Genomic DNA, 22,073 nt, shown 5'->3' on the forward strand with positions numbered 1-22,073 from the left:
GCGGACAATGCCGGCCGCCAATGGACGCGAAGGGGCGTGTCGCGCTGTCGGGGCGTGGTTTCGATCCTAGGGGCGTGGCTTAGGCTACAGTGGACCGGGCGAGAGGAGGGGGCGAGACTCAAAAAAGGAGCGTTCCTATGCGTAGACGTCCTGGATCTGGATCTTAGAGTGGGAGCGTGGGACCTGGAGAGGCACAGAAATAAGGGCGAGCGTGCCCAGTTGTGTATTAGAAAACAGGGTGCTCGCACTGTAGTTCAGTGATAGAGGACTGCCTAAGAGCCTGAGTTCCTAAGCACCATCAAAAATAAGGCTGGCTTTCCACGAGTGTGGTTGAATACTGCGAGAAAGGATAGGGATTGACAGCGACGGTGGAGACAGATAGGAGGAGGCAGAGACAGGCGGATCTATGTGAATAATCTGGTCTGCACTGTGAGTCCCAGGACATCCAGAGCTACTCAGTGAGATCCTGTCTCGAAAACAAACAAACAAACAAACAAAAAACAAGCAAAACAAAGCAAAATACCAAGTGTGTCGTTGTTGCAGTTACATCCTAACACACACCTTTAATACCTTGCATTCAGGAGACAGAAGCAAGTGGATCTCTGAGTTTGAGGGCAGCCTGGTCTACATAGCAAGTTTCAGGCCAGCCAAGGCTATGTGTGACACTCAGTCTGAATAAAACACAAAACAAAAACAGCAAGCGAGTGTGTAAGAGTGATGGGTCACATCCTGGAAGGTCACCAGTCCAGGGTGTTCCATTGGAGCAGCAGACTTCCGGAGACAGATCTGCCCCAGGCTCATCAAGACCATGGAAATTCCCTTTTGGCCTCCAACTCTGCTCCCCGAAGTTCTTCTCCCAGAAAATCCTCTTCTAGGACCTTCTACAAACCTAGTCACTACTCACTCACTCAGCCAGGGTCTGACCTCCCTCCAGCCTTCCCTTGGTGGGCTGGGCCACAGGTGGCTATGAATCGTTTTCCTTGGTAAATGTTCCCAGCTGTCTTCTGTTGTTTTCCTGTCTCCGGCCTAGCCTGGCTCTGTGCAGAGCCTGAGAACCAGGCAGTCTGTGTTTGTGACAAGCGGTAATTAAATGCATAGCTGCTAGTCAAAAGCTCTGAAAGTTCTGAGTCGAGTGGTGAAAGTTCTGGTGGTGAATCTGGGAATGGCACCTGTAGTCGAGTTCCCTGGGCTGAGAGGGAGGGAGTGTCCAGGAGGTGGGCAGGCCAGGTGCTAATCCTGGGAGAGAGAGAGACTGTCTGAATGCCATTGAGTCTGTGGGTGCTCTTGCATCCAGAGGAGATGTTGGATTTCTTGAAGCTGGAGTTATAGGTAGTGAGTGGTACGCCAACAGACGTGGGTACTAGGAACCAAACTTAGGTTTTCTGCAAGAACAGGAAGCCCTCATGAGCCTGAGCCATCTCTCAGGGACTGTACTTTTTGTTTTGTTTTTAGAAACATTTCATTATGAAGCGCACACACACACACACACACACACATTAATTAAGAATAGGCTGGGTAAAGTATCTTAGACTTTACAGAGGTGCTCCTTCACATAGAGGCAGCGCACAGGGCTAAATCCTTGGGGGGGGTGAGGGGGGCACACTTCTGTCAGCTTCCTGAATCCTGTCTCTCGAATGTCCTTGAGCAGGCCTTTCCTGCAAGGACGGACAATTGAGTCTTAAGTGATTTTACTGAAGTTACAGGAACCGGTTTTGTGGCTACCTGCTCATAAAGGTTAGCATTGTCACTATCTGCACGGGCCTGAGAACATGTGCTGAGATTTCTCTTCATGATAACCTGGCAGGAACATTTAGAGGGAAGCTATCCTTGACAGTAATGGCTCCGATCATGGATCGAGAACAAGGTAATGATTCTACGCATCTGTGTCCTTGGGTAAGTCTGCAGCTATATATACAACTGGATCCAAGACTCTCTCTGCATCTCTGAAACAATGAGGTCTGACCGTTTCTATTCAGCCCAGACAACCTTACATTCCTTCCTCAACAGATCAGTCAGCAAATGTGTAAAAGCACAGAAGAGGTTAACCTCAGATGCAGGTGTATGCTAATGATGTAATGAGTGTCCGGTGGAGGAACAGCTGGTGCAAGGGCTTGCACACAGCTTCCAGGAGAGCCAGAGGGCGGGGCAGTGACAAGGAAGGAACTCTTGTCTTTCTTAACTCTGCAAAGGACAGCAACTTCTGCCTAGATGTTGAAGGTAAACCAAACCAGAGACTCTACTTACTTCCTGTTATGGCGCAGGCCACTAGTGAGGTTTATGTAGAGACAGGTGTGGAATCTAACCTGTCGTTCAGAAGACAGCTAGGGAGATCCAGTGATAGGAGGCGCTGAGGTGGAGGTGCTGAGGTGCAGGCTGTGAAACCGTGGGGGCCACAGGTTGAATTGGCCTATTTCTAGCTCGCAGGCCCCGCACACCCCAGGGTAGTTATGACTTTGGCCCAGCAAGAAATCATGAACTTACTCAAAACGTTACAAAAAGCTCTTTTGCAACTTTTTTTTTTTTTTGGTAACTTGATCACATGCATCTCAGACTTGTACTTTGTAGACAACAGTGTCCTGTCACGAGATATCAAAACGGTAGCTTTGTCTGGTAGAGGAGGGCTTGATGAGGGGTGGGTGTGGCTCGTGAGGAAAGAGATGTCTGGGATCAGCCCTAGGTTTGGTTTGGATAAGTTTGCATTGCACAAGTAGGCAGATGCTCCTGTCATTTACAGAGAGTGAAGAGGAAAGGCAGGAATAGATGCCAGTAGATGTTGGTAATGGTGGTAGTGATATTGATGGTGATGATGATGATGATGATGATGATGGTGATGATGATAGTGGTGAAGTGGAAACTTAAGGGTTCTTTGGCCCAAAGTCTGTTAGACGGTGTTTTGCTGGGGCAAACACATGAAGGAATGTTTCACTGAAGTGGTGGGTGATGGGCTAAAAGGGAAGTTAAAGGGTTTAAGAACCATCATTAAAAATAGACACTGAAAAAAAATTAAAATTACGTGGTGGTGGTGATAATGGTGATTTAGAATCTCGGAAATAGCTTTTGCTGTAAAACAACAGCAAAACAAAAACAAACAAAACTTCAGGGCCACACTGCTCTGAAAGGTAGAGCAGTTTGGAGAAGTACGGGAGGGGTTTCTCCAAACCAAATATCCAGTCTTTTTCTTGGTTTTCCATCCTGGGCCCCAGGTTCCTGTGCAGTCTTTGGGACATCTTTTCAGGAAGTCTTTTTCAGTCCTGTGACAGGATCCTGAGGCCACATGTTGCTGAAGATAGTATGGGGCTTGGGTTCCCATACCATCCTGACTGTCCATGAATCTGACCCCTGGCTCCAAACAGGCACCAGCCAGCTCCCTCCAAAGCAAGCTGGGATAGACACTCCGTTATGATCACACAGAGGGCTGGATTTCCCCGGTGCCTTCCTGCCTACCTTCTTCCTCTAAACCCTCCAAGGCTGCCCCCTCTCCAATCCCTCTGTCCAGGGTGGCTGCCATCTTGTTTTGCCTGGACTTGAAAGTGGATCCATGGATTAAGGAATTGTCATTTCTAAACTGAGACTACTCCTAACGTACCATATGAGCTTTCCAGGCTGAGGAGTTTCTTGGAATACAGGACTGTGTGTGTAAACATGAGAGAATCCTTGAAGAACCAAGGAAGCCTGATTTCCCATCCTTCGGCCAGCTCACGGTGCTTAGAGAAAGTGTCCTGAGAGAGACAGGGTCTTATGTCACTCAGACTGGCCTCCAACTAGTTAACCATGATTGTGGTGGTTTTGATGAGAAATGTCCCCCATAGGGTCGAGTTTTTGAACACTTGGTCCCCAATTGACGTGAACTATTTTGGGGGGTCGTGGGAGGAGCATCCTTGCTGGGTGGGCTTTGAGGGTCCATGGCTCACTGCACTTCCGGTTCACTGCCTTTGCTTCCTGCAAGCGGTTGTGCTTTCTTGGCTTCCTGTTCCCACCACCATCTTCTGCCTGCTGCCTCACTGTGTGCCTTTCTACTAGGATGGACTCTTTTGGGGGTTAAGGGGATGACACAGGGATTCTCTGTGTGGCCCTGCCTATGCTGGAATTCACTCTGTAGACCAGGCTGGCCTCAGACTCACAGAGATCCGCCTGCCTCTGCATTCCAAGTGCTGGCACCAACGCCACTTGGCGCCATGACAGACTTTTACCCCTCTGAAACCGGAGCCCAAATAAGCTCTTTTTCTCCATGAGATCCTTTTGCTCAAGGTTGTTTATCAGAGCAACAGAAAAGTATCTAATACAATCGCCTTAAACTTCTGATCCTCTTCCCTACATCTTCTGAGTGCAGGAATTGTAGGTGTGTGCCTGGTGTTCAGCTGTTGTTTTGTATTTTCGGGGAAGTACTATGTAGGTCCGATGGTCCTGAAACTCACAGCCCTCTGCCTTGGACTCCGGTGTGGTGGTTTTATGCCACAGGTTTTAGTGGACTTTTCATTGATGTAAGAAAACACTGAGTGTCTTAGTCTGTGTTCTAATAGAGACTCCGTGACCACAGCTACTCTTATAAAAAGAACACATAGCTGGGCGTGGTGGCGCACGCCTTTAATCCCAGCACTCAGGAGGCAGAGGCAGGCGGATTTCTGAGTTCGAGGCCAGCCTGGTCTACAGAGTGAGTTCCAGGACAGCCAGGGCTATACAGAGAAACCCTGTCTCGAAAAACAAAAAAAACAAAAACAAACAAAACACTGACTGCTCTTGAAAGAAAGAAAGAAAGAAAGAAAGAAAGAGCAAGCAAGCATTTGAGAGCGGTTAAGAGCACTGCTCTCGCAGAAGTCCTGAGTTCAATTCCCAGCAACCACAAGGTGGCTCACAACCATCTGTATTGGGGATCTGATGCCCTCTTCTGGTGTGTCTGAAGACAGCTACAGTGTACTCACATACATAAAATAAATAAATCTTTTTTAAATTTTTAAAAAGAAAGCATTTAATTGGGGCTTGCTTAAAGTTTCAAAAGCTTAGTCCACTATCATCATGGTGGGTAGCATGGACGCACACAGGCAGACATGGTGCTGAAGAAGTAGCTGAGAGTTCTACAGACAACAGGATCCACAGACAGGGGCTTTGGGGGGAGTTGGCCTGGCTTGGGCTTTTTAAACTCCAGTGACACACTTTCTCCATCAAGGCCACACCTCCTAATCCTTCTTAAGTGGCGACTAAGCATTCACACATATGAGCCCTTGGGGGCTATTCTTATTCAAACCACCACACCCATGTATGTGTGTATGTGGGGGGGGGGCAATTAGAGATGGAAAAGGTTTATTTGGCGTCCCAGCCCCCATTACAGTTTTTCACTGAGGGGCGCCACTGAAGTCAAAGCGGGAACCTGGATGCAGGAAGTGAAGCGCAGGCTGTGGAGGAAAGCTGCTCACTGGCTGGCTCCCCAAGCTCACATTCTGCTCCTTCCCTTACACCTCCCGGGACTGCCTGCCCAGGGGTAGCATGCGCATGTGTGAGCGCAGGTGCCCATGGACTCCAGAGGAGGGCGTGGGGTGCCCTGGAGCTGGAGCTAACAAGAGTGTGCTAGGAGTCAAACTCAGGTCCTCTGCATAGCCGTATACTCTCAACAACTAAACCGTCTCCCCAAGCCCATTTTTATTTGCATTTCCCTGATGGCTGGTGAGGTTGAATATATTTAACGTGTTGCTCAGCCTTTTGCGGGTCAGCGCATGCCTGGTTTTAGCCATTGTATATGTTTTAGTTAGGTCATAGATTCTTCCTGAGGCCAGTGTCAAGGGCTGACAGGCTGAAAAGACGCCATTCGTGCTGGTCCTGTGGCTTTCGCAGCAGAGGGTCTCAGAAGCAGCCACCAACCAGAGTTCTCCTTGTTGATGGACCCAACCTGGAATTCTGGGAAAGCAGTCTGGGTAATTTGACAGAATGTTGGGTGAGGCCTGTGTGGCTCATACAGGAAATGGCTGGCACCCTAGTCCTTGCGTCGCGGGCAGGGCAGCTGTTTCCAGGAAAAGCTGGGTCCTGCTGGAAAGGGGAAGCTCAGGGAATCTGACTAGGCTCCCCTGGCAGTCTGAAGGTCTAGTTTCAGTTTGTCCTCTGTTATGGTAAGAAAAAAAAAATGGAGGCAAGCTAATTGTGATGGTTTGCATATGCTCTATGCAAAGAGAGTGGCACTATTAGGAGGTGTGGACTTGTTGGAGTGGGTGTGTCACTTTGGGTGTGGGCTTTAAGGCCCTCCTCCTAACTACCTGGAAGCCAGTCTTTTGCTAGCAGCCTTCAGGTTGAAGGTTCCAGCTCCAGCTCCAGCTGCACCATACCTGCCTGGATGCTGCCATGCTCCCACCTTGATGATAATGGACTGAACCTCTGAGCCTGTAAGCCAGCCCCAATTAAATGTTGTCCTTTACAAGACTTGCCTTGTTCATGGTGTCTGTTCACAGCAGTGAAACCCTAACTAATTCATAAAGACACTAATTCATAAAGCACTGGCATTTATTAAATACATAGCTCCAAGAACTGGGAAGTCTAAGAACACGTGCCACCTCTGCTTGGCATCCACTGGGCACTCTTGCATCATAACCCAGTAGGGTACCACATGTCCAAACTCTCTTTCCTCCCACCCCGCATCTGCTCCAGCATTATCAAGCCTCTGACGTGGGCTGGGAAGTAGCTCAGTTAGCAGGGAGCTTGCCTTGCATGCATGCAAAGCCTGGGTCTATCCCCAGCACTACACCACGTGCTTGGTGACAAAAGGGGTAATTCCAGCTCTGAGGAGGTGGAAGCCGGAGCATCAGACTAACTCGGTCATGCTTGGCTGTGAAGTGAATTCCAGGCTAGCTACATTAAGTTCCTGTGGTGGTGGTGGTGGTGGTGGTGGGAGCTGGAGAGATGGCTCAGTGGTTAAGACCACCAGCTGCTCTTCCAGAGGTCCTGAGTTTGAATCCCAGCAGCCACATAGTAGTTCACAACCATCTATAATGGAATCCGCTGCCCTCTCTGATGTGTCTGAAGACAGCTACAGTGTACTCATACACAATAAATAAATCTTAAAAAAAAAAAAAAAGATCATGTCCCCAAAATACAAATGAACACAGCCACTAATCCTCCCTCTCGTGACCTCATCTGGTCCTGATGGCCTCCCGAGGGATTCACTTCCCAATTACCATTAACATGGGGAGTTTGGGGATGAAGTTTCCCGCATGTGAATGCTGGAGGACAAATCCTCAAACAGTAGGCCTGGCAGCATGGTTTGGTGGGTAAAGACTCTTGCCACCAAGCCTGGGATGGCCTGAGGGACATCCCTGGGACCTACACAGAAAGAAGAGAGCACTGACTTCCAAAAGTTGTCTTCCGGCCTATGCACACTCGCACACACACTCACGAGTGTGCACGCACACACATTCACAAGTGTGTGCGTGCACACACAAATATAATTTGAAATTTTAAAATAGAACCAAATGATAGCTGCTTCCAGTTCACATCTGGGGCTAAATCTGCTCCTGAAGAACCTGAATGGAAGGGCAGAACATTCTGCACCAAGAAAACATACACAGATGTGTCAGCCTGGGCCACGGAAAGTGGCAAGCCCCAGGTTCAGCCACTTTCTGTGCTGGGTTCTAAGGCCCCAGCAGGCCTTGGTGGTAGGCTTTCACCAAGGATAAAGTAGCAGCCTGCCCACCTCTAGATTAAGTGTACCCGGGGCCTTGGGCCTACTGGATGGTTGATAAAAGAAAGACTGTTCCCTGGCTACATTACCACCACACCTGCTCAGTGCCTGGTGCCATGTAGAGGTGAGCCCATGGAAATGCTTATTAAACGTGAGCCACCTGTGAGCTGTCCCCAGGGCCATGCACACTGACTGCTGGCAGCCCCACCCCACAGCAAGCCGCAGAGCTGGGTCCTTCCCGAAGCTTCCACCAGAGAGCTGGCCACTGAGACATTGGATGGAAACCTCACTGGGTCCTGGAGGGCTCAACCCTGTGCAGGAAGCCTCCCTGTCTCCTTTACTTCCTGTCTTTCCTCTCAGGGCATTTTGACTTCCTCTTCTCTGCATCCCAGCTTCTACTTTCTGTCTCATGAACTAATCCCTTGGGGCCCTGCTTGGAAAAAAGAAGGCCCTTCCTTTAACAAAATTCAATTTTCTGTTATTAACAGGGGAGACTACATTGTTTTATTATTATTTACTTATTTATTTATTTTGTTATGAGACAGCACCAAACCTTTGTGAGGTAAACAAGTCAGACTCTGACTGAAGAGAAGGCTCAGGTCTGGAGCCTCCCATACAATCACACAGACCTTCAGAAATCTCCTGGGCCTGGAACCTGGGTTAGTCTCCACTACCCTGATACTCACCCCATGACTGGGCCAAGCGTCCCACAGAAAGCAACATTTTTTTTTCTCCCTTTCTGAGCAAATGACTCTACCTATTTCCTCATGACTGCAGAGAACCTCGCCTCATAGGAATGTCCCGGGGAGTGGCTGAAGAAGTGTTAGGGAAGGAGGCTCAGTGTCTTAGTTAGGGTCTTACTGCTGTGAACAGACACCATGACCAAGGCAAGTCTTATAAGGACAACATTTAATTGGAGCTGGCTCACAGGTTCAGAGGTTCAGTCCATTATCATCAAGGTGGGAACACGGCAGCATCCAGGCAGGCATGGTGCAGGAGGAGCTGAGAGTTCTACATCTTCATCTGAAGGCTTCTAGCAAAATACTGACTTCCAGGCAGCTAGGACAAGGGTCTTAAATCCACACTCACAATGACACACCTACTCCAACAAGGCTACACCTCCAAATCGTGCCACTCCCTGGGCCAAGCATATTCAAACCGTGACACTCAGTGACCTTGCTATTTAGTGTTTCAGAGTGCCATGAGCTACGTGGTAAGTAAAGGCAGCAGACTTGGAGAGCATTGTTGATTTCCTCTGGTAAAAGAGCAAGTCTCCCTCCAATTTTACACTTTCACAGAACCAAACCAAACCAAGCAAACACTTGTGTTGCTATCCAGGCTTCAAGCTCCTGCAATCCTCCTACCCTGGCTGTCAGCGTAGATAAGGCAGTAGATGCGCACTGTCACACCAATGTGACTCATATTAAAGAAGAGGATTTTATTTTTCTTTTTTAAAATGATGTGCATATGTGGATGTCTGTGTGTGGCTTCTGCGTGTGAATTCAGTGTCCATGGAAACCAGAAGAGAGTGGTGTGTCTCCTCTAGAGCTGTGGCTGGCCCTAGGCAATAAGAGTGTATGCTTTCTTAAGCACTGAACTGGCTCACATTAAATACCAGACAGGTAGGTCTTCTATAGTAAATAAGGCTCAGGGTGTCCTCACCCAAGCCTTAGGGATAGGGCTCAGAGAAATGAACTCACTGGGCAGTTTTGCCATTGTACAAACATCAAATGGTAACAATGTTACTAGGTTAAAAAGTTGCAGGAAACAAATGCACCCTTTCCATGAGACACAATTTCTTGTTTGTTTTGTTTTTCAAGACAGGTTTTCCCTCTGAGTCCTGACTGGCCTGGAACCTGCCCTGTAGACCAGGTTGGCCTTGAACTTGGAGATCCACTGCCTCCCAAGTGCTGGGGTTAAAGGTGCGTGCCACCACCACCCAGCTGAGATGCAAACTATTTTTTAAATTGCATTGACTTATTATGTATGTGTGCACAGGCTGCCGTAGCCCAAGTGTGGAGGTCAGAGGGCACCTTGCAGGAAGAGGCTCTCTCACCATTCAGGTGGTTATGCTTGGCTGGCGACATGCACCATTAGCCACTGAGCCGTCTTGGCAGTGCCCTGTGTTTCTTTTTTCAGACACAGCTGGATAAACCAGGCTAGCATCAAATTCATCATGTGACTGAGCTGGCTGCTTTTGCCTCCCAAGTGCTGAGATGAGATGACAGATAAGTACCTATATACGCACATACACACACATGTATTTCATTATATATACATGTATATATGCATTATATGTGTATATTCATATGTGTATGTGTATATATACATATATGTATTTCATTATATATTCATTATTTATATTATACTCATATGTATGTGTACAAAAATAAACATATATTTCATTATGTATATATGTATATATTCATTATGTGTATATTCATATATGTAGGTGTATGTATATATTTCATTATGTATATATGTATAACCATATGTGTATGTATATATATATGTATGTATATGTGTGTATACATATATGTGTATATATACATATGTATATATATATATATATATTCTATAGCCCAGGCTGCCCCTAATAACCCTCTTGGCTTAGCCTCCCAAGTATGGGGATACAAAGTATCATGACTGGGCCATCAACATAATTCAGTATAAGCAACACTGACAGCCTCTGGAGAAGTCCAGGCCAGGGGCAGCCTGCCTGCATGGAGGTCACATCTGGACACACAATGCCCACTGACACAGAAATGTCCAACTCTGAACAGAAGTGTAACTCTTACAAATTTGTCTCAAATGGATCCTGCCCGTTTCCAGGATTGCGTCTGCCTCTTATCCTTTGTCCCCTGCCAGGAGGATCAAACCTGGATCAGAGGGACAACTGAGTCTAAGAACATCTGTTCCCCGCCTGTACTCCAAGGGTAAGAACCAGGAGGGAAGGTGTGAGGTCTTCAGGGCAGAAGGGATTCCTGTTTCTCGGTGGTGGCCTGGAGTCCAATGGGGGCGGGCAGTCAGTACTGAGAAGTTTGTCTTGGTCTGGGGTTAACATGACTGCTCAAGTGGTTAGGATGCTTGCTGCAGGTCTAACAACATTCTGAAATGGAGTCAGATGCCCTCTTCTGGTGTGTCTGAGGAGAGCGACAGTGTACTCACATACCTAAAGAAAATAAATAAATCTTTTAAAAAGACAAAAAAAATTAATAAAAGCTCATTGGGTTTCTGTTGTTGTTTCTGTTCTTTAGTTTCAATTCTGTTGTGGATTTTTCATATTGTAGTGGATAAGTGCCTAAAATATACCCCATAGTGACAGTGTGAATCCAGTGTGAAGCTTCATAGCTTCACACTAGTTAGAAGTTCACTGACGAACTTTGGGTTGGTTGAATTTGGTGTGTGATTTTTTTTTTGTAAGTTCTTTATTATAACTATTTTTAAAACTCTACTCTCTTCTAGTGGGAAGAACCAGGTCCCTGGAGAAATGAGTGCCGGCCAAACATAAGTATTTCATTTTTAATTCAAATGTGGACATCAGAGAAGCGCCAGGAATGGAGAGGAACTGATTTGCATGTAAGAGTCTGTGTATTACCACAATCTGGTTCACCGAAATTCGACACCTCAGACAGAACCCTGTAACCCAAGAAGAACTCTCCAGAAAGGTCCTGGACCAAACAAAAATCAGGGCAGAGACCAAGTATGGTATGGCATGTTTGCAATCCTAGCCAAGGCTGAGGCAGGAGGATCAAGAATTTAAGGTCATCCTTAGCTACCTAGCATGTTTAAGCCACTTGAGATCCTGACTCAGGAAAAAAAAGTTTGTGAGGGTAGCCTGGGCTATACAATGAGACTCTGACTCAAAAAACCAAAAACCAAAAAACAAAAAGACAAACAAACAAACAAACCAAACAAAACCCCTAACCATTGCCGTGCTCTCTGTAGCTGGAGTGTTCGGGGTTGTTATGAGCCAGTTTGGAAATTCCAAGTAGAAAACAGTACAAAATGGCTTCTCACAACAGAGGTGTTGACAGGTAAATCCACACGAAAAGAAAAAAATGTGTTGCTATGGGAACCCCCCTAAACCAGTGATTCTCAACTTTCTTTCTTTTTTTTTTTTTTAATTTATTATATGTAAGTACACTGTAGCTGTCTTCAGACACTCCAGAAGAGGGCGCCAGATCTTGTTACAGATGGTTGTGAGCCACCATGTGGTTGCTGGGATTTGAACTCTGGACCTTCGGAAGAGCAGTCGGGTGCTCTTACCCACTGAGCCATCTCACCAGCCCGATTCTCAACTTTCTTAATGCAGCTCCTCATGTTGTGGTGACCCCATCCGTAAAATTATTTTTGTTGCTACCTCATAACTGTAATTTTGCTGGGTATGAATTGAAATATAGATATCTGGTATGCAGACAGTATTAGGTGACCCCTCAAAGGGGCTGAGACCCACAGGTTGAGAACCGCTGCTCTAAACCGATGACCTACAAAACAGTCACAACTTTGAACAAAGTTCAAGGATTACAACCTACCTCTGCGGCTGCAGAGACAGCTCAGCAGTTAAGGACACTCCCTGCTCTTGCTGAGGTCCTGAGCTCAGTTCCCAACACTCGTGCAACTCCAGCTGCAGAGCCATCCAAGGCCTCTGGCTTCTGAGGGCACCTGCACACACGCGCACATAACCATACACAGCGGGACCTCATTGTGTACCCTCGTCTGGCCTGACGCTCACCGAGATCCGCCTGCTTCCGCCTCCTGAGTGCTGGGGGCAAAGGTGTGCACCAGAAGGAAGGGTCTCCCCACCCCCTTACCCACAGTCTGTCTCACTATGTAGCCCTGGTTATCCTGGAACTCACTCTATAGACCAGACTGGCCTCGGATTCATAGAGAGCTGCCTGCCTCTCTCTGCCTTCGGAGTGCTGGGCTGAAAGGTGTGCGCTACCATGCCCGATATTAAATCTTTGTTTTGAAAGAAACCTCTACCAGTGAAAAGCTGCTGTGTTCAAGCTGTCGCGGACAGAAGCTGTCGCGGACAGAAACTGCAGGGCATCTGTTGAGGAAAGCAGGACCAGAGAGTGAGTGGGTAGGCAGTGCGAGCCTTCAGGTAATTCTTTTGAATTCTAGGAAAAGCAGTCAGGTTACACAAGGGTCTGACAGATGGGCTGGAGCATCCCAGGTGTAAACACATTGAGAGAGTCTGGTCTCAGGGTTGTGTCTAAATTTGGCCTCCCGCTGCAGCCATCTGGGTGGGGCTCTTTCAAACACCCTGCACCTGGCGCCTGCCCCAGGCACCCCCACTCTGTTGGTTTCAGGTATGTGTCGATGGGCATCTGAAGTTTTTGAAGCGCCCCACCTCATTCCAGCTGCAGAGTTCAAGAGCCACTTGGCCTCGTTAGGGCACGAGAGTGGCCGCGGAGAGAGGTTGGAGGGCTAAAATATAAACTGTTGCACGGATAGGAGCCACGCAGAGTGGAGAGACCGAGAGAGGGGGAGCTGAAGCTGAGGGTACCCTGACTTTAAGCTTAGGCAGCTGGGTGGAGATGCTGATGATTTCAAACACGGGGGAGCATGGCATGCTTGAGATAGCCCCACTGTAGAGATGCCTGGTGCTTATTAGCAGTACAAGGAGATTTGGCTGGGTGAACAGCCTTGACTGCCGCAGCCGCAGCCACGGCCACAGCCACGGCCACAGCCACAGCCACAACCACCACCACCTCTCCTGCCACAATCTGCTAACGGAGAGGTTTCTCAAAGCCCTGTAGTCACAGGTCCAGATGTGGTAGCGCACACCTTTTATCCCGATTCATGTTCTGTGTCTGCCCTCTAGTGGCACGATCTGTGTATTACAGAGATTGAAGGTACAGTTCCAAATCTTTACAGAAGAGGCTGAGCCCAGGAAGAGGGGTCGGGGGAGGGAGGCACGGAGGCACCGGTGGGGAAGAGGGTGAAAGGGAGAATCAGGGATAGGAAAGAGGGGGCTTCCCCTTGGTTCTCAGCTGCAACAGTGATTAAGGGTCTCCGCAGCACTCTCTGTGTCAAGCCGGAAGCCCTGAAAGACAGAGAGCAGAGGCCTGAGTTCCAGACCAGGCTCTGCCAGTGCATGCCTTGCCTGAACCTCAGCCTCCTGGCCCAGCTGGGGAACTCTGAATAACTTTGTGTCTTTATCAGTGGCCACAGTAGAGTTAGAAGACTGAACGTCTGTGTCCCTCACACAGCAGATAAAGGACAGCTTGGGGTGGGGGAGCATATGCAAGGGCTACTGAGTGGCCAACAGGAAGTCCCTGAAGGCTTTCTGGAGTTGTGGCATCCGTTAGTATCTAAGGACTAAGTGGTGCACGAGTAGGTAGTGTCTGTGGGCAGACTTCCTTCTCTTGGGACATTCAGGAGGAACTCCCAGTCTCAGAGAAGCCAGTGGGAAGAGAGAAAGGCTGTGTGAGGCTTTGACTATCCCACCTTGAACAGCTCATCTAATTTTCCTCAACATGGTTGGGCTGGGGAGTGAAGTGGAAATTTCCTGTTTCTTTGGAAACTCGGTTACTTCATATGATGTTTAGCCCGGGCAGACAGGTGAAAGGATGCTTTGCTGAAGCAGACACAGGTGAGAGAATGTCTTGGTGAAGCAGACATCTGAGAGGATGCATGATGTTTGCAAAGAATATGAATATGACCCTACAGACAGTGGGAGGAGTCTCTGGCATTGGTTCGCCTTGCTCCACCTTACTAGCTGGTAACCCGCACGTGTTGGTTCTCCTTGCATAGCATCGCTGATCGTCACTTGTCGTGACTTCTTACAGAGTAACTTGCCAAAGAACTTCTCATGATATACTGGTGGCTTCTTGAGCTTCCTTAGACATGGGCCGATTACCGGAGCCCCTCAGTTTCTTCTGGATCGAACCGCTGTTGCTGATTTGTGAGTGGTGATGGCCGAGCGGGCTGGACTCTGCAGCTGCTGAGTCATGTTGGTGTTTTGCTGAGTCATGTTGGACTGCTGACAACGAAGATTGGAATAGCTCCCAAAGAACTATTTCTAAACAGGTTCACATCCCCCTTTGCCCTATTAACCTTTCTTTTCCACTACTTCTGGAGGGTGTTGGCTAGAAGGGAGGTTGAAGCATTTAAGAACCCTTATTAAAGTAGGTTTTAAGCAATCTAAGTCAGTAGAGGGGCTCAGTCAATAGTAGAGGGGCTGTGGTGCAATCACGAGGACTCCCAGAAACCACATACAAGGCAGATGGTGGCTATGCACACCTCTAACTCCTGGGCGGAGGATGGGAGGGCAGAGACAAAGTGATCCATTGGCCCACCAACCAAATTGATGAGCTCCAGGCTCCATAAGAGACACAGCGTCAAAAATTAAAGTATACAGACTGGAGAGATGGCTCTGTGCTTAAGATCATAGGCTGCTCTTTCAGAGGACCTAGGTTCTATTCCCAGCACCACGTGGTGGCTTACAACTGTCTGTAACTCCAGTTCCAAGGGATCTAATGCCTTGTTCTGGTTTCAAGAAGCACCCACAATGCATATGTATCCCCCAACCTGCCACAGACACACAAAATAAAAAGACACAGACCCATCTTTGACCATAGACCTTAGGCTAGCGTGTCATAGAGGTGACAGTCACAGCTCCTGGGTATAGTCCAGGGAGAGGATTTCAAGGCTCAGAAAGCAACTGTGTGTTTGAGACCAGGTCTCACAGTTGCCAAGGCTGGCCTGGGTGGAGAAGGAATGGACATGGGTTTTAAAATATATAGATAGATAGATATAGATAGATAGATGCACACACACATATATATAATGTATATGTGTGTATATATATATATGTACATGTATGTATGCATATATATAGTTATAGTTATTTATAACAAGTATGGCAAGGATTAGATGGGATTCGATATGAGCTAAAGACACACAACATTTTCATTCCTCACTGTCTCTTAGGTGTCAGGAGGCACTTCTAGACTCCCAGCTCCAAGAGGTCATTTCAATAGACCCACCTGAGGAACCCAAATGTTGCTGTGAGGGCCACTCTGGTATAATTTCCAATATAGTCCAGCCAAGATGGGGCTAGCCTGTGCTCCTCTTCTATAAGGTCAGTAAAAATTTAAGTCAGCGGTTCTCAATCTGTAGGTCTCAACTCCTTTGGTGTGGTTGAATGGTCCTTTCATGGGGGTCACCTAAGACCATTAGAAAACACAGATATTTATATTACAACAAAAAGAATTTCATGGGTGAGGGGTCACCACAACAGGAGAAACTTCATTAAAGGGTCGCAGCATTAGGAAGGCCGAGGACCACTGATTTACAAGATCTTGTGTAGGCCACTTTTAGGTCAATGTCAGTGGTCAAGAACGCCATTTGAACTGGACCTGGTGATGCCTAGCTGTAATTCCAGTTACTTCAGGGGCTGAGGCAGGAGGATCACAAGTTCAAAGGCAGCCCTGGGCAATTTAGTGAGACCCTGTCTCAAATCGATTTGTTTTTGATGAGGAGCTAGGAAGGTACCTTAGACTGTAGAACACTCGCTGCTCAAGTGTAAGAATCGAAGTTCACTGCCCAAGCACAAGGAGTTAATTCCACCGGATGGAGGTAAAAAGCTAGGTTTGGGAGGGGGCATGCTTGTAACCCCAGTGCTTAGACGGCAAAGGCTATGGGGTCCCTAAGGCTTGCAGGCCAGCTAGCATGGCCCAGTTTGCAAGACCAAACAGGTCCCAGTGAGAATCCTGGTTTCTTACCAAAACCTAGTGGACAGTTCCTTAGGAAAGGCACTGGGTGCCTCCTCCACACAAGGTGCACACACATGAACATACAAAGAACATAAAAATAGATGGGGCAGTCAAAATGGCTCTGGGGTATTTGCTGTTAAGCCCGATGACCTGAGTTTGATTTCCAGGTCAAACTAGTAGAAAGAGAGAACTAGAGTCCCAAAAGTTAGCCTTTGACCTCTACACACATGGCACAGCCCCCAAACACAAAACAAACAAATGCAATAAAAAAAAATAATGCAAAAATTAAAAGGACTGGAACACAGCCCAGGGGGTGGGGCTTACACAGCGCCCATGAGGGCCTCCTTTCTCCCCTGCACCACCAAAGCCAAAACAGCAATGGCAAGAAGGCCATTGGGCAAAATGGTTCGAGTTGGTACAATCTGGAGGAGGAGGGAGAGGAGGAGAGGGAGGAGGAGGAGGGGGAAAAAGAGGAGGAGAAGGAGGAGGAGGAGGAGGTGGTGGTTTTAAAGGAGTCTTTGAAGGACCTCAGGCTGACTTCAGACTAAGTGTTCTGAAAAAGAAGAAAAAAAAAAAAAAAGCATCCAAACTTCTCCCCATTGCCCCGGTCCCCAGCCAACCTCCTCTCTGAGGCAGGAGGTGGATGTTCTGGTTTTTATTTTCTTTTACTTTATTTTATTTTAGATTTAGGTGGCAGTCTCTGTGCATCACAGCCTGCCTTAAACTTGCTAGGCAGCCTGACCTTGAACTTCTGCTTCCACTTCCCAAGTGTTAGATCACAGGCCTTTGTTGCCCATGGTCTCCTGATTGCTTTAACATGGAAAATTAGCCTTTGTTTCTCCCAGCCCTTATCCCCTACATGTGAGAGACAAAATGCAAAAATTTTTCCCTTCCTGAGACTCTCTGAAGATGAAGTCTGTGTGCCCTGAAGAAATCAGATAATCTCCCTCCTCCCGCAAGAGAATAAAGGACGGTGGGTTTGGAGGAAGGAAAATGAGTTTCACCAAAGGGAGGCTTTGCCATGAGACCAGGAAAGCTGGTGTCCTCCCCTCCCTGAGGGGAGCTGGAAGGAATGACCACAAGGCAGGTCTCTGCCTTCAGTTCTCACTCCCCCAGATGAACCCCCAAATTCCTGGGCCCCAGGCGTCTCTCAGAGACAACGCTCCCCCTCCCCCACCGCCATTTTCTGGAACCCAGCAGAACAGGGGCCTGAGAAATATCAGTGGCCATCCAGGCACCACCCCACAAGCCTTGGCACTGTGCATAGCTTCATGAGCTAGGGAGAGTGACCCTGACCCTGGGGTTAATGAAGTTGGAACCCATGCCAACCCAATGGGATGGAGCCCACAGCTAGGATGAAGCTGAGTGTCAGAGAATAAACAAACAGAAGCCGTTCTCTGCATCCAGGAGTTGTGAACTGGAGTGTATGCTCCTTTCCAATTAGGGATCCACCTAGGATCCCCCAACCTGTCTCAGGTCCCCTCCTCTGGTCCCTCTTCACTGCCCAAAGCCACTAGGGGATCCCTCCTGCCTCTGAAGCTCAAGGCTTGAGTCAAACACTCAACAGAATGCTCTGGGACATTCCTGCTGCCAGCCTGGGACTTGGCTCCTCATCTTGACTGAGCACCTTATGAAGAGAGAGACATAACCCTTTCTCATAGCACCGAGCCGATTGTCCAAGCACCTGATCAGCTAGCTACCTGCACGAGTCCTGGTGGGAGAGGAGATAGAGAGGAGTTGGGGCCACTTGGCAGACTGTGACAGCCCTTTTCCTCACCTCAGCTAGGCCACCTCATCACATTGGCTGGCATCCTGAGTAGATGCCAAGTCCCCTCTAAAATACCCAAGCTGGCTCAGAGATGAACCCCCTGCTCCCTGCTCAGGGAGGGGGTGAGGTTGTTCACCACTTCCTGCTCTGCCTGCCATAGATGGGCAGATTCTGTGAGAGCCCGGGGCTGGCTGGGTGTGTGTTAAGAGCCTCCGTGCTATGTGTATACCAGCCGCGCTGAAGATGTAAACACTCTAGCCTCTCTCCTCTGCCTAGATAAACTTGAAGCTTTTAGGGCACGGCACTGCCCCAGCACAGTCTGTGTGTTTAAAGAAGATGTCAACAAGAAGCCTGTGATCTTGGCACGAGCCGGCTCACCGTCTCTCAGCTTAAGTTTCTGGGCCACTGATTCCCCCTACCAGGGGGTACACAGCTCACCTCCCACACGAACCATCCTGGGGTCCTGTCATCTGCAGACAGAGGGGAGCTGTCTATGATCATAGCCCAGGAACTCTGTAAACCCCGACTCCTGCCTCTGGTACCCTGTTAGTCTGCTACAGAGACAAGGCTGTGTTTTTGTGTTTTACTCATAATGTAGCTGAGGGTGACCTTGAACTTCAGACCCGTGGAGGCCATGTAGGATAGAGGGTAGCTCCCTGGGAGTAGGACCTAGCTAGCCTTTCCCTCTGCAGTGCTTGCTGCTCTTCTCTGTGTGAAAGACTGGACCAGGACTCTGGGCTTTGGAATCTCATGGACCCATCTAGAACCTAATTGAGGAAGCCATACAACGGCCAGGTTTTTATTCCACCAAATGGCGAATTTGAGAGAAGAAGCCAAGCCGAGCTCTTGCCTGTGTGTGGACTGAAGAGGAGTGGCCGGCATAGGTTCACAGGCTTGAATACTTGTTTCCCATTGGTGGGACTGTTTGGGACGGATTGGAGGAGGTGTGTCACTGGGCGTGGGCTTTCCTTTGAAGACTCAAAGACGTGTGCTCCTCAGTGCTTGCTCTCCCTGTGACGTGGGTGTGGGTCAAGATGTGAGTTCTCAGCTGTTCCTTCCTCCCTTCATCATGGTGAGACCGTAATCCAGACTGAATACTCTCTTCCCTAAGTTGCCTTGGTCGTGGTGTTTTATCACTACAAAGAAAACTAGCAAAGACAGCCTGCTGTCACCTTCATGAAAGGAGGGACTTTGAAAAATAAAAAAAGCAACTCCTGAGGGCAAGTCTCAGGGTGATCTTTGTCTTCTTGAGGCAGGGTCTCATGTAGCCCAGGCTAACCTTGAAGTCCTGATCCTCCTGCCTCCACCTCCAAGTACGGTGATCCAAAGCACATGTGGCCACCAGCAGGCAGGCAGGCAAACATAATTCTATAGACCGAGTTTGTGGAGTATAAAAAGGCTCCCCAAGTTGTCCTTTTTAAAAATTATTTTTGAGTTAATTATTTTATTGACATTAATTATTTACGCTAATTTATTTACATTAACTAATTATATAATTAATTATTTATTTGCATCCCAAATGTTGCCCCCAAGTTGTCCTTCTTGTCTCTATTTTGTACAGCCCAGGTCTGTTTCCACCCCACACTGTGGTGACCAGGTGGCCCATGGTGACTGGCACTCATGTCCCACAGAAGGTGTGACCCGGCATAGTCTCCAGGGGAAGCACACTGTTGGTAACTGAGCTACCAGGTTTGATGGGGGACACAGCTATAAATCCAATGCTCTGGGGGCAGAAGCGGGAGAATGTCAGGGTTGAGGCCAGCCTGGGCTACCTTCCTGGAGTCTGTGGGCAGAGATAGGAGGCAGGGCCCCGGACAGGTAGGGCAGAACCAGTCTGACTCCTAGTGAGTACAATAGTATGGAGGTCCTCAGGAGATTTACGCATGGCTCTATCAGATGAAGGTCTTCCTCCATCATCCTTAATGAAGGGACGATCCTTGCTTGTTCATACTGGTTTATTTGATGGCGGATGTGAATGCATACACTTTATTCAGGGTGAACCAGGGATTAAGCATCTTTGCGGGAAGGAATGCCCAGGAAGGGAAGCTCACTGGCTGAATAGTCTAGATACCTCGTTAACATGGAGAACTCTAGGTCCTCATGCTTTTAAGGCTATTTCCGCAGACCATTGTCTGTGACATGGCCTCATGTAGTCCATGCTGGCCTTGAATAAGCGGTGTAGCCAAGGATGTCCTTAACTCCTACTCTTCCTGCACTGTGTCACTGTGCCTGGCCTAATCCTCCCATTCTGATGTGGCAACAACAATGAGTAATTTAAAGTACCTCCCTTCCCTCTTAATGCAAACTGGCCTTTAAGACCATTGTCCAGGCTGGTGGCACACACATTTAATCCCAGCACTTGGGAGGCAGAGGAAAGTGGATCTCTGTGAGTTTAAGGCCAGCCTGGTCTACAACGCAAGTTCCAGGACACCCAGAGATATATAGAGAAACTCTGTCTTGAAAAAACAAAGAAAGACCATTGTCCAGCTGTAGACTCCAGGGCCCCACCCCTAAGTAGCACAGCTAACCGGTCACACTTTGTCCCGGGAGGCCCCCACCTCTTCTATCCTGTGCTTACAAGCCTTCCAGCACATTGTTGAAAAGCTGCAAGAATTTATGATTTAAGAAGGAAATAAAAACTCAGATTTAGTAGCTCTAAAGTATAATCCCTGTTACATACACAACGGAGTGGCAGGGGCGGAGATGTGCTATTCTGGGCTTTTGAAGCTGGTGACACACTCTCAGTCACCCCCAACTCTACACTGGGGCTGTGGCCCAAAGTTCAATCAAGTGCAGCTGTTTGAATGCAGGAGAGCAGGCTAGCAAGGAGAAAATAGCTTCCATTCTTACTGCTGCATACTTTGCCTCTAGGATAGAGGCCAAACAAGCATGGGACAGAAACAAACAGGGTTGATCGGACACAGCTGCTGCCACCAAGTCATCAAAGACAGAGACCCTCTGGGTAAGAGAGCAACGTCAAAACACGGTGGCCCATCCAACAGAGGAAGCAGGCCTTCGTGGTCTGGCAAAGAGGTGGCCAGGTCTATATTAGACTCAGGAGTTCCAGATCGCTCTAGCTCATCCCAGGAAAGAAAAGGAGCCCTGGAAGGACCTCTTCTTCAAAGTCAAAAGCTGGATCCTCCATCCCAGACATTGCACATCAGTGTAGCTAGGACAGCAAATGACAGATATCAGGGTATTGCTGAGCTCAGAAAATTCACAATAAGAACTGTTTTGATTTGGGCGGCAGTGCTTTATACTTTTAATTCCAGCCCTGGGGAGGCAGAGGCAGGTGGATCAGAGTTCGAGGCCAGCCTGGTCTATAGAGAGAGTTTCAGGACAGCCAGAGCTACACAGAGAAACCCTGTCACAAAACAAAACCAACCAACCAACCAACCAAACAAACAAACAAAAAACAAGAGAGTGAAAGAAAAGGTCCTTAGGGTGTGTGGCTTAGCACTGTTTGTATCTTTGGGTGTACCAGTGTCTTTTCCCCACTACAGGGCTCAGAACTAGGGGTATAGCTCAGTTCATAGAGTGCCTGCCCGGCTCGCACCAGTCTCCAGCACTGCTTAAACTAGGCTGAGCAACTCAAACCCCAGTATTTGGAGGATCAGAAGTTCAGGTCATCCTGATCTAGTGGCAAATTTGAAGTCAGCCTGGGTTACATGAGACAGAAAGGCGAGGTGGGGAGGGAGAGAGATTTGAACACCATTTGTCCAAACGCAATTTATTTCTTCCTTTCTCTCTCTCTCTCTCTCTCTCTCTTTCTTTCTTCTTTCTTTCTTTGGTTTTTTGGGTTTTTTTCGAGACAGGGTTTCTCTGTGTAGCCCTGGCTGTCCTGGAACTCACTTTGTAGACCAGGCTGGCCTCGAACTCAGAAATCCGCCTGCCTCTGCCTCCCAAGTGCTGGGATTAA

At 48.2% G+C, this 22,073-nt stretch overlaps 1 long non-coding RNA gene across 1 annotated transcript; it reads left to right on the forward strand.

Moving 5' to 3' along the window:
- The first annotated feature begins 14,463 nt into the window (after positions 1 to 14,463).
- On the forward strand, positions 14,464 to 18,526 carry LOC147002662 (uncharacterized). Its single transcript, XR_015048531.1, has 3 exons — positions 14,464 to 14,698; positions 15,602 to 15,752; positions 18,431 to 18,526. It is a non-coding gene; the product is annotated as an uncharacterized LOC147002662 (long non-coding RNA).
- The last annotated feature ends 3,547 nt before the right edge of the window (positions 18,527 to 22,073 follow it).

This window comes from Mus caroli, unplaced genomic scaffold (genome assembly GCF_978045245.1).
Source record: "Mus caroli unplaced genomic scaffold, Mus_caroli_1 scaffold_9, whole genome shotgun sequence".
NCBI classification, from domain to species: domain Eukaryota; kingdom Metazoa; phylum Chordata; class Mammalia; order Rodentia; family Muridae; genus Mus; species Mus caroli.